Here is a 13323-nt window from a genome sequence, read left to right as displayed (position 1 = left end):
CCTCTCCAGACAACAGAGGTGAGCTCTGTGTGATGTCATGTCCGTTGCTCTCCACTTTATCTGTGGAGTTTGGCCCACTGTCTGACTTATAATGTTTTTAGAGTCCGGGCCCTCCTTAACAAGGCCTGTAAGCGCCATCCCTTCCTCTCCAGGCAACAGAGGTGAGCTCTTTGTGACGTCATGTCCGTTGCTCTCCACTTTCTCTGTGGAGGTAGGCCCACTGTCTGACTTATAATGTTTTTATAGTCCGGGCCCTCCTTAACAAGGCCTGTAAGCGGCATCCCTTCCTCTCCAGGCAACAGAGGTGAGCTCTTTGTGATGTCATGTCCGTTGCTCTCCACTTTCTCTGTGGAGGTAGGCCCACTGTCTGACTTATAATGTTTTTAGAGTCCTGGCCCTCCTTAACAAGGCCTGTAAGCGGCATCCCTTCCTCTCCAGGCAACAGAGGTGAGCTCTTTGTGATGTCATGTCCGTTGCTCTCCACTTTCTCTGTGGAGGTAGGCCCACTGTCTGACTTATAATGTTTTTAGAGTCCTGGCCCTCCTTAACAAGGCCTGTAAGAGGCATCCCTTCCTCTCCAGGCAACAGAGGTGAGCTCTTTGTGACGTCATGTCCGTTGCTCACCACTTTCTCTGTGGAGTTTGGCTCAGTGTCTGACTTATAATGTTTTTAGAGTCCCCCCCCCTCCTTAACAAGGCCTGTAAGCGGCATCCCTTCCTCTCCAGGCAACAGAGGTGAGCTCTTTGTGATGTCATGTCCGTTGCTCTCCACTTTCTCTGTGGAGGTAGGCCCACTGTCTGACTTATAATGTTTTTAGAGTCCGGGCCCTCCTTAACAAGGCCTGTAAGCGCCATCGCTTCCACTCCAGGCAACAGAGGTGAGCTCTTTGTGACGTCATGTCCGTTGCTCTCCACTTTCTCTGTGGAGGTAGGCCCACTGTCTGACTTATAATATTTTTAGAGTCCGGGCCCTCCTTAACAAGGCCTGTAAGCGCCATCCCTTCCTCTCCAGGCAACAGAGGTGAGCTCTGTGTGATGTCATGTCCGTTGCTCTCCACTTTCTCTGTGGAGGTTGGCCCACTGTCTGACTTATAATGTTTTTAGAGTCCGGGCCCTCCTTAACAAGGCCTGTAAGCGCCATCCCTTCCTCTCCAGGCAACAGAGGTGAGCTCTTTGTGACGTCATGTCCGTTGCTCTCCACTTTCTCTGTGGAGGTAGGCCCACTGTCTGACTTATAATGTTTTTATAGTCCGGGCCCTCCTTAACAAGGCCTGTAAGCGGCATCCCTTCCTCTCCAGGCAACAGAGGTGAGCTCTTTGTGATGTCATGTCCATTGCTCTCCACTTTCTCTGTAGAGGTAGGCCCACTGTCTGACTTATAATGTTTTTAGAGTCCGGGCCCTCCTTAACAAGGCCTGTAAGCGGCATCCCTTCCTCTCCAGGCAACAGAGGTGAGCTCTTTGTGATGTCATGTCCGTTGCTCTCCACTTTCTCTGTGGAGGTTGGCCCACTGTCTGACTTATAATGTTTTAGAGATTCCCCACCCCCATAACAAGGCCAGTAAGCGGCATCCCTTCCTCTCCAGGCAACAGAGGTGTGCTCTTTGTGATGTCATGTCCGTTGCTCTCCACTTTCTCTGTGGAGGTAGGCCCACTGTCTGACTTATAATATTTTTAGAGTCCGGGCCCTCCTTAACAAGGCCTGTAAGCGGCATCCCTTCCTCTCCAGGCAACAGAGGTGAGCTCTGTGTGATGTCATGTCCGTTGCTCTCCACTTTATCTGTGGAGTTTGGCCCACTGTCTGACTTATAATGTTTTTAGAGTCCGGGCCCTCCTTAACAAGGCCTGTAAGCGGCATCCCTTCCTCTCCAGGCAACAGAGGTGAGCTCTTTGTGATGTCATGTCCGTTGCTCTCCACTTTCTCTGTGGAGGTTGGCCCACTGTCTGACTTATAATGTTTTTAGAGTCCGGGCCCTCCTTAACAAGGCCTGTAAGCGCCATCCCTTCCTCTCCAGGCAACAGAGGTGTGCTCTTTGTGATGTCATGTCCGTTGCTCTCCACTTTCTCTATGGAGGTAGGCCCACTGTCTGACTTATAATGTTTTTAGAGTCCGGGCCCTCCTTAACAAGGCCTGTAAGCGCCATCCCTTCCACACCAGGCAACAGAAGTGAGCTCTTTGTGACGTCATGTCCGTTGCTCTCCACTTTCTCTGTGGAGGTAGGCCCACTGTCTGACTTATAATATTTTTAGAGTCCGGGCCCTCCTTAACAAGGCCTGTAAGCGGCATCCCTTCCTCTCCAGGCAACAGAGGTGAGCTCTGTGTGATGTCATGTCCGTTGCTCTCCACTTTATCTGTGGAGTTTGGCCCACTGTCTGACTTATAATGTTTTTAGAGTCCGGGCCCTCCTTAACAAGGCCTGTAAGTGCCATCCCTTCCTCTCCAGGCAACAGAGGTGAGCTCTTTGTGACGTCATGTCCGTTGCTCTCCACTTTCTCTGTGGAGGTAGGCCCACTGTCTGACTTATGATGTTTTTAGAGTCCGGGCCCTCCTTAACAAGGCCTGTAAGCGGCATCCCTTCCTCTCCAGGCAGCAGAGGTGAGCTCTGTGTGATGTCATGTCCGTTACTCTCCACTTTCTCTGTGGAGGTAGGCCCACTGTCTGACTTATAATGTTTTTAGAGTCCTGGCCCTCCTTAACAAGGCCTGTAAGCGGCATCCCTTCCTCTCCAGGCAACAGAGGTGAGCTCTTTGTGATGTCATGTCCGTTGCTCTCCACTTTCTCTGTGGAGGTAGGCCCACTGTCTGACTTATAATGTTTTTAGAGTCCTGGCCCTCCTTAACAAGGCCTGTAAGCGGCATCCCTTCCTCTCCAGGCAACAGAGGTGAGCTCTGTGTGATGTCATGTCCGTTGCTCTCCACTTTCTTTGTGGAGGTAGGCCCACTGTCTGACTTACAATGTTTTTAGAGTCCTGGCCCTCCTTAACAAGGCCTGTAAGCGGCATCCCTTCCTCTCCAGGCAACAGAGGTGAGCTCTGTGTGATGTCATGTCCGTTGCTCTCCACTTTCTCTGTGGAGGTAGGCCCACTGTCTGACTTACAATGTTTTTAGAGTCCTGGCCCTCCTTAACAAGGCCTGTAAGCGGCATCCCTTCCTCTCCGGGCAACAGAGGTGAGCTCTTTGTGATGTCATGTCCGTTGCTCTCCACTTTCTCTGTGGAGGTAGGCCCACTGTCTGACTTATAATGTTTTTAGAGTCCTGGCCCTCCTTAACAAGGCCTGTAAGCGGCATCCCTTCCTCTCCAGGCAACAGAGGTGAGCTCTTTGTGATGTCATGTCCGTTGCTCTCCACTTTCTCTGTGGAGGTTGGCCCACTGTCTGACTTATAATGTTTTTAGAGTCCGGGCCCTCCTTAACAAGGCCTGTAAGCGCCATCCCTTCCTCTCCAGACAACAGAGGTGAGCTCTTTGTGACGTCATGTCCGTTGCTCTCCACTTTCTCTGTGGAGGTAGGCCCACTGTCTGACTTATAATGTTTTTATAGTCCGGGCCCTCCTTAACAAGGCCTGTAAGCGGCATCCCTTCCTCTCCAGGCAACAGAGGTGAGCTCTTTGTGATGTCATGTCCGTTGCTCTCCACTTTCTCTGTGGAGGTAGGCCCACTGTCTGACTTATAATGTTTTTAGAGTCCTGGCCCTCCTTAACAAGGCCTGTAAGCGGCATCCCTTCCTCTCCAGGCAACAGAGGTGAGCTCTTTGTGATGTCATGTCCGTTGCTCTCCACTTTCTCTGTGGAGGTAGGCCCACTGTCTGACTTATAATGTTTTTAGAGTCCTGGCCCTCCTTAACAAGGCATGTAAGCGGCATCCCTTCCTCTCCAGGCAACAGAGGTGAGCTCTTTGTGACGTCATGTCCGTTGCTCACCACTTTCTCTGTGGAGTTTGGCTCAGTGTCTGACTTATAATGTTTTTAGAGTCCCCCCCCCTCCTTAACAAGGCCTGTAAGCGGCATCCCTTCCTCTCCAGGCAACAGAGGTGAGCTCTTTGTGATGTCATGTCCGTTGCTCTCCACTTTCTCTGTGGAGGTAGGCCCACTGTCTGACTTATAATGTTTTTAGAGTCCGGGCCCTCCTTAACAAGGCCTGTAAGCGCCATCGCTTCCACTCCAGGCAACAGAGGTGAGCTCTTTGTGACGTCATGTCCGTTGCTCTCCACTTTCTCTGTGGAGGTAGGCCCACTGTCTGACTTATAATATTTTTAGAGTCCGGGCCCTCCTTAACAAGGCCTGTAAGCGCCATCCCTTCCTCTCCAGGCAACAGAGGTGAGCTCTGTGTGATGTCATGTCCGTTGCTCTCCACTTTCTCTGTGGAGGTTGGCCCACTGTCTGACTTATAATGTTTTTAGAGTCCGGGCCCTCCTTAACAAGGCCTGTAAGCGCCATCCCTTCCTCTCCAGGCAACAGAGGTGAGCTCTTTGTGATGTCATGTCCGTTGCTCTCCACTTTCTCTGTGGAGGTTGGCCCACTGTCTGACTTATAATGTTTTAGAGATTCCCCACCCCCATAACAAGGCCAGTAAGCGGCATCCCTTCCTCTCCAGGCAACAGAGGTGAGCTCTTTGTGATGTCATGTCCGTTGCTCTCCACTTTCTCTATGGAGGTAGGTCCACTGTCTGACTTATAATGTTTTTAGAGTCCGGGCCCTCCTTAACAAGGCCTGTAAGCGGCATCCCTTCCTCTCCAGGCAACAGAGGTGAGCTCTTTGTGATGTCATGTCCGTTGCTCTCCACTTTCTCTATGGAGGTAGGCCCACTGTCTGACTTATAATGTTTTAGAGATTGTCCCCCCACCCCATAACAAGGCCTGTAAGCGCCATCCCTTCCTCTCCAGGAAACAGAGGTGAGCTCTTTGTGACGTCATGTCCGTTGCTCTCCACTTTCTCTGTGGAGGTAGGCCCACTGTCTGACTTATGATGTTTTTAGAGTCCGGGCCCTCCTTAACAAGGCCTGTAAGCGGCATCCCTTCCTCTCCAGGCAGCAGAGGTGAGCTCTGTGTGATGTCATGTCCGTTGCTCTCCACTTTCTCTGTGGAGGTAGGCCCACTGTCTGACTTATAATGTTTTTAGAGTCCTGGCCCTCCTTAACAAGACCTGTAAGCGGCATCCCTTCCTCTCCAGGCAACAGAGGTGAGCTCTTTGTGATGTCATGTCCGTTGCTCTCCACTTTCTCTGTGGAGGTAGGCCCACTGTCTGACTTATAATGTTTTTAGAGTCCTGGCCCTCCTTAACAAGGCCTGTAAGCGGCATCCCTTCCTCTCCAGGCAACAGAGGTGAGCTCTGTGTGATGTCATGTCCATTGCTCTCCACTTTCTCTGTGGAGGTAGGCCCACTGTCTGACTTACAATGTTTTTAGAGTCCTGGCCCTCCTTAACAAGGCCTGTAAGCGCCATCCCTTCCTCTCCAGGCAACAGAGGTGTGCTCTTTGTGATGTCATGTCCGTTGCTCTCCACTTTCTCTGTGGAGGTAGGCCCACTGTCTGACTTATAATGTTTTTAGAGTCCGGGCCCTCCTTAACAAGGCCTGTAAGCGGCATCCCTTCCTCTCCAGGCAACAGAGGTGAGCTCTGTGTGATGTCATGTCCGTTGCTCTCCACTTTCTCTGTGGAGGTTGGCCCACTGTCTGACTTATAATGTTTTTAGAGTCCGGGCCCTCCTTAACAAGGCCTGTAAGCGCCATCCCTTCCTCTCCAGGCAACAGAGGTGAGCTCTTTGTGATGTCATGTCCGTTGCTCTCCACTTTCTCTGTGGAGGTTGGCCCACTGTCTGACTTATAATGTTTTAGAGATTCCCCACCCCCATAACAAGGCCAGTAAGCGGCATCCCTTCCTCTCCAGGCAACAGAGGTGAGCTCTTTGTGATGTCATGTCCGTTGCTCTCCACTTTCTCTATGGAGGTAGGTCCACTGTCTGACTTATAATGTTTTTAGAGTCCGGGCCCTCCTTAACAAGGCCTGTAAGCGGCATCCCATCCTCTCCAGGCAACAGAGGTGAGCTCTTTGTGATGTCATGTCCGTTGCTCTCCACTTTCTCTATGGAGGTAGGCCCACTGTCTGACTTATAATGTTTTAGAGATTGTCCCCCCACCCCATAACAAGGCCTGTAAGCGCCATCCCTTCCTCTCCAGGAAACAGAGGTGAGCTCTTTGTGACGTCATGTCCGTTGCTCTCCACTTTCTCTGTGGAGGTAGGCCCACTGTCTGACTTATGATGTTTTTAGAGTCCGGGCCCTCCTTAACAAGGCCTGTAAGCGGCATCCCTTCCTCTCCAGGCAGCAGAGGTGAGCTCTGTGTGATGTCATGTCCGTTGCTCTCCACTTTCTCTGTGGAGGTAGGCCCACTGTCTGACTTATAATGTTTTTAGAGTCCTGGCCCTCCTTAACAAGGCCTGTAAGCGGCATCCCTTCCTCTCCAGGCAACAGAGGTGAGCTCTTTGTGATGTCATGTCCGTTGCTCTCCACTTTCTCTGTGGAGGTAGGCCCACTGTCTGACTTATAATGTTTTTAGAGTCCTGGCCCTCCTTAACAAGGCCTGTAAGCGGCATCCCTTCCTCTCCAGGCAACAGAGGTGAGCTCTGTGTGATGTCATGTCCGTTGCTCTCCACTTTCTCTGTGGAGGTAGGCCCACTGTCTGACTTACAATGTTTTTAGAGTCCTGGCCCTCCTTAACAAGGCCTGTAAGCGGCATCCCTTCCTCTCCGGGCAACAGAGGTGAGCTCTTTGTGATGTCATGTCCGTTGCTCTCCACTTTCTCTGTGGAGGTTGGCCCACTGTCTGACTTATAATGTTTTTAGAGTCCGGGCCCTCCTTAACAAGGCCTGTAAGCGCCATCCCTTCCTCTCCAGGCAACAGAGGTGTGCTCTTTGTGATGTCATGTCCGTTGCTCTCCACTTTCTCTGTGGAGGTAGGCCCACTGTCTGACTTATAATGTTTTTAGAGTCCGGGCCCTCCTTAACAAGGCCTGTAAGCGCCATCCCTTCCACTCCAGGCAACAGAGGTGAGCTCTTTGTGACGTCATGTCCGTTGCTCTCCACTTTCTCTGTGGAGGTAGGCCCACTGTCTGACTTATAATATTTTTAGAGTCCGGGCCCTCCTTAACAAGGCCTGTAAGCGGCATCCCTTCCTCTCCAGGCAACAGAGGTGAGCTCTGTGTGATGTCATGTCCGTTGCTCTCCACTTTCTCTGTGGAGGTTGGCCCACTGTCTGACTTATAATGTTTTTAGAGTCCGGGCCCTCCTTAACAAGGCCTGTAAGCGCCATCCCTTCCTCTCCAGGCAACAGAGGTGAGCTCTTTGTGACGTCATGTCCGTTGCTCTCCACTTTCTCTGTGGAGGTAGGCCCACTGTCTGACTTATAATGTTTTTAGAGTCCGGGCCCTCCTTAACAAGGCCTGTAAGCGGCATCCCTTCCTCTCCAGGCAACAGAGGTGAGCTCTTTGTGACGTCATGTCCGTTGCTCACCACTTTCTCTGTGGAGTTTGGCTCAGTGTCTGACTTATAATGTTTTTAGAGTCCCCCCCCCTCCTTAACAAGGCCTGTAAGCGGCATCCCTTCCTCTCCAGGCAACAGAGGTGAGCTCTTTGTGATGTCATTTCCGTTGCTCTCCACTTTCTCTGTGGAGGTAGGCCCACTGTCTGACTTATAATGTTTTTAGAGTCCGGGCCCTCCTTAACAAGGCCTGTAAGCGGCATCCCTTCCACTCCAGGCAACAGAGGTGAGCTCTTTGTGACGTCATGTCCGTTGCTCTCCACTTTCTCTGTACAGGTAGGCCCACTGTCTGACTTATAATGTTTTTAGAGTCCGGGCCCTCCTTAACAAGGCCTGTAAGCGGCATCCCTTCCTCTCCAGGCAACAGAGGTGAGCTCTTTGTGATGTCATGTCCGTTGCTCTCCACTTTCTCTGTGGAGGTTGGCCCACTGTCTGACTTATAATGTTTTAGAGATTCCCCCACCCCATAACAAGGCCTGTAAGCGGCATCCCTTCCTCTCCAGGCAACAGAGGTGAGCTCTGTGTGATGTCATGTCCGTTGCTCTCCACTTTCTCTGTGGAGGTAGGCCCACTATCTGACTTATAATGTTTTTAGAGTCCTGGCCCTCCTTAACAAGGCCTGTAAGCGGCATCCCTTCCTCTCCGGGCAACAGAGGTGAGCTCTTTGTGATGTCATGTCCGTTGCTCTCCACTTTCTCTGTGGAGGTAGGCCCACTGTCTGACTTATAATGTTTTTAGAGTCCTGGCCCTCCTTAACAGGGCCTGTAAGCGGCATCCCTTCCTCTCCAGGCAACAGAGGTGAGCTCTTTGTGATGTCATGTCCGTTGCTCTCCACTTTCTCTGTGGAGGTAGGCCCACTGTCTGACTTATAATGTTTTTAGAGTCCTGGCCCTCCTTAACAAGGCCTATAAGCGGCATCCCTTCCTCTCCAGGCAACAGAGGTGAGCTCTGTGTGATGTCATGTCCGTTGCTCTCCACTTTCTCTGTGGAGGTTGGCCCACTGTCTGACTTATAATGTTTTTAGAGTCCTGGCCCTCCTTAACAAGGCCTGTAAGCGCCATCCCTTCCTCTCCAGGCAACAGAGGTGAGCTCTTTGTGACGTCATGTCCGTTGCTCACCACTTTCTCTGTGGAGTTTGGCTCAGTGTCTGACTTATAATGTTTTTAGAGTCCCCCCCCCTCCTTAACAAGGCCTGTAAGCGGCATCCCTTCCTCTCCAGGCAACAGAGGTGAGCTCTTTGTGATGTCATGTCCGTTGCTCTCCACTTTCTCTGTGGAGGTAGGCCCACTGTCTGACTTATAATGTTTTTAGAGTCCGGGCCCTCCTTAACAAGGCCTGTAAGCGCCATCCCTTCCACTCCAGGCAACAGAGGTGAGCTCTTTGTGACGTCATGTCCGTTGCTCTCCACTTTCTCTGTGGAGGTAGGCCCACTGTCTGACTTATAATATTTTTAGAGTCCGGGCCCTCCTTAACAAGGCCTGTAAGCGGCATCCCTTCCTCTCCAGGCAACAGAGGTGAGCTCTTTGTGACGTCATGTCCGTTGCTCTCCACTTTCTCTGTGGAGGTAGGCCCACTGTCTGACTTATAATGTTTTTAGAGTCCGGGCCCTCCTTAACAAGGCCTGTAAGCGGCATCCCTTCCTCTCCAGGCAACAGAGGTGAGCTCTTTGTGATGTCATGTCCGTTGCTCTCCACTTTCTCTGTAGAGGTAGGCCCACTGTCTGACTTATAATGTTTTTAGAGTCCGGGCCCTCCTTAACAAGGCCTGTAAGCGGCATCCCTTCCTCTCCAGGCAACAGAGGTGAGCTCTTTGTGATGTCATGTCCGTTGCTCTCCACTTTCTCTGTGGAGGTTGGCCCACTGTCTGACTTATAATGTTTTAGAGATTCCCCCCCCCCATAACAAGGCCAGTAAGCGGCATCCCTTCCTCTCCAGGCAACAGAGGTGAGCTCTTTGTGATGTCATGTCCGTTGCTCTCCACTTTCTCTATGGAGGTAGGTCCACTGTCGGACTTATAATGTTTTTAGAGTCCGGGCCCTCCTTAACAAGGCCTGTAAGCGGCATCCCTTCCTCTCCAGGCAACAGAGGTGAGCTCTTTGTGATGTCATGTCCGTTGCTCTCCACTTTCTCTATGGAGGTAGGCCCACTGTCTGACTTATAATGTTTTAGAGATTGTCCCCCCACCCCATAACAAGGCCTGTAAGCGCCATCCCTTCCTCTCCAGGCAACAGAGGTGAGCTCTTTGTGACGTCATGTCCGTTGCTCTCCACTTTCTCTGTGGAGGTAGGCCCACTGTCTGACTTATGATGTTTTTAGAGTCCGGGCCCTCCTTAACAAGGCCTGTAAGCGGCATCCCTTCCTCTCCAGGCAGCAGAGGTGAGCTCTGTGTGATGTCATGTCCGTTGCTCTCCACTTTCTCTGTGGAGGTAGGCCCACTGTCTGACTTATAATGTTTTTAGAGTCCGGGCCCTCCTTAACAAGGCCTGTAAGCGGCATCCCTTCCTCTCCAGGCAACAGAGGTGAGCTCTTTGTGATGTCATGTCCGTTGCTCTCCACTTTCTCTGTGGAGGTAGGCCCACTGTCTGACTTATAATGTTTTTAGAGTCCTGGCCCTCCTTAACAAGGCCTGTAAGCGGCATCCCTTCCTCTCCAGGCAACAGAGGTGAGCTCTGTGTGATGTCATGTCCGTTGCTCTCCACTTTCTCTGTGGAGGTAGGCCCACTGTCTGACTTACAATGTTTTTAGAGTCCTGGCCCTCCTTAACAAGGCCTGTACGCGGCATCCCTTCCTCTCCAGGCAACAGAGGTGAGCTCTGTGTGATGTCATGTCCGTTGCTCTCCACTTTCTCTGTGGAGGTAGGCCCACTGTCTGACTTACAATGTTTTTAGAGTCCTGGCCCTTCTTAACAAGGCCTGTAAGCGGCATCCCTTCCTCTCCGGGCAACAGAGGTGAGCTCTTTGTGATGTCATGTCCGTTGCTCTCCACTTTCTATGTGGAGGTAGGCCCACTGTCTGACTTATAATGTTTTTAGAGTCCAGGCCCTCCTTAACAAGGCCTGTAAGCGGCATCCCTTCCTCTCCAGGCAACAGAGGTGAGCTCTTTGTGATGTCATGTCCGTTGCTCTCCACTTTCTCTGTGGAGGTTGGCCCACTGTCTGACTTATAATGTTTTTAGAGTCCGGGCCCTCCTTAACAAGGCCTGTAAGCGCCATCCCTTCCTCTCCAGGCAACAGAGGTGTGCTCTTTGTGATGTCATGTCCGTTGCTCTCCACTTTCTCTGTGGAGGTAGGCCCACTGTCTGACTTATAATGTTTTTAGAGTCCGGGCCCTCCTTAACAAGGCCTGTAAGCGCCATCCCTTCCACTCCAGGCAACAGAGGTGAGCTCTTTGTGACGTCATGTCCGTTGCTCTCCACTTTCTCTGTGGAGGTAGGCCCACTGTCTGACTTATAATATTTTTAGAGTCCGGGCCCTCCTTAACAAGGCCTGTAAGCGGCATCCCTTCCTCTCCAGGCAACAGAGGTGAGCTCTGTGTGATATCATGTCCGTTGCTCTCCACTTTCTCTGTGGAGGTAGGCCCACTGTCTGACTTATAATGTTTTTATAGTCCGGGCCCTCCTTAACAAGGCCTGTAAGCGGCATCCCTTCCTCTCCAGGCAACAGAGGTGAGCTCTTTGTGATGTCATGTCCGTTGCTCTCCACTTTCTCTGTAGAGGTAGGCCCACTGTCTGACTTATAATGTTTTTAGAGTCCGGGCCCTCCTTAACAAGGCCTGTAAGCGGCATCCCTTCCTCTCCAGGCAACAGAGGTGAGCTCTTTGTGATGTCATGTCCGTTGCTCTCCACTTTCTCTGTGGAGGTAGGCCCACTATCTGACTTATAATGTTTTTAGAGTCCTGGCCCTCCTTAACAAGGCCTGTAAGCGGCATCCCTTCCTCTCCAGGCAACAGAGGTGAGCTCTTTGTGATGTCATGTCCGTTGCTCTCCACTTTCTCTGTGGAGGTAGGCCCACTGTCTGACTTATAATGTTTTTAGAGTCCTGGCCCTCCTTAACAAGGCCTGTAAGCGGCATCCCTTCCTCTCCAGGCAACAGAGGTGAGCTCTTTGTGACGTCATGTCCGTTGCTCACCACTTTCTCTGTGGAGTTTGGCTCAGTGTCTGACTTATAATGTTTTTAGAGTCCCCCCCCTCCTTAACAAGGCCTGTAAGCGGCATCCCTTCCTCTCCAGGCAACAGAGGTGAGCTCTTTGTGATGTCATGTCCGTTGCTCTCCACTTTCTCTGTGGAGGTAGGCCCACTGTCTGACTTATAATGTTTTTAGAGTCCGGACCCTCCTTAACAAGGCCTGTAAGCGCCATCCCTTCCACTCCAGGCAACAGAGGTGAGCTCTTTGTGACGTCATGTCCGTTGCTCTCCACTTTCTCTGTGGAGGTAGGTCCACTGTCTGACTTATAATATTTTTAGAGTCCGGGCCCTCCTTAACAAGGCCTGTAAGCGGCATCCCTTCCTCTCCAGGCAACAGAGGTGAGCTCTGTGTGATGTCATGTCCGTTGCTCTCCACTTTCTCTGTGGAGGTTGGCCCACTGTCTGACTTATAATGTTTTTAGAGTCCGGGCCCTCCTTAACAAGGCCTGTAAGCGCCATCCCTTCCTCTCCAGGCAACAGAGGTGAGCTCTTTGTGACGTCATGTCCGTTGCTCTCCACTTTCTCTGTGGAGGTAGGCCCACTGTCTGACTTATAATGTTTTTAGAGTCCGGGCCCTCCTTAACAAGGCCTGTAAGCGGCATCCCTTCCTCTCCAGGCAACAGAGGTGAGCTCTTTGTGATGTCATGTCCGTTGCTCTCCGCTTTCTCTGTATAGGTAGGCCCACTGTCTGACTTATAATGTTTTTAGAGTCCGGGCCCTCCTTAACAAAGCCTGTAAGCGGCATCCCTTCCTCTCCAGGCAACAGAGGTGAGCTCTTTGTGATGTCATGTCCGTTGCTCTCCACTTTCTCTGTGGAGGTTGGCCCACTGTCTGACTTATAATGTTTTAGAGATTCCCCCCCCCCCATAACAAGGCCAGTAAGCGGCATCCCTTCCTCTCCAGGCAACAGAGGTGAGCTCTTTGTGATGTCATGTCCGTTGCTCTCCACTTTCTCTATGGAGGTTGGCCCACTGTCTGACTTATAATGTTTTAGAGATTCCCCCACCCCATAACAAGGCCTGTAAGCGGCATCCCTTCCTCTCCAGGCAACAGAGGTGAGCTCTGTGTGATGTCATGTCCGTTGCTCTCCACTTTCTCTGTGGAGGTAGGTCCACTATCTGACTTATAATGTTTTTAGAGTCCTGGCCCTCCTTAACAAGTCCTGTAAGCGGCATCCCTTCCTCTCCGGGCAACAGAGGTGAGCTCTTTGTGATGTCATGTCCGTTGCTCTCCACTTTCTCTGTGGAGGTAGGCCCACTGTCTGACTTATAATGTTTTTAGAGTCCTGGCCCTCCTTAACAGGGCCTGTAAGCGGCATCCCTTCCTCTCCAGGCAACAGAGGTGAGCTCTTTGTGATGTCATGTCCGTTGCTCTCCACTTTCTCTGTGGAGGTAGGCCCACTGTCTGACTTATAATGTTTTTAGAATCCTGGCCCTCCTTAACAAGGCCTATAAGCGGCATCCCTTCCTCTCCAGGCAACAGAGGTGAGCTCTGTGTGATGTCATGTCCGTTGCTCTCCACTTTCTCTGTGGAGGTTGGCCCACTGTCTGACTTATAATGTTTTTAGAGTCCTGGCCCTCCTTAACAAGGCCTGTAAGCGCCATCCCTTCCTCTCCAGG

This window comes from Paroedura picta, chromosome 7 (genome assembly GCF_049243985.1).
Source record: "Paroedura picta isolate Pp20150507F chromosome 7, Ppicta_v3.0, whole genome shotgun sequence".
NCBI lineage: Eukaryota > Metazoa > Chordata > Lepidosauria > Squamata > Gekkonidae > Paroedura > Paroedura picta.
Note: the sequence above shows the minus strand (reverse complement) of the source record.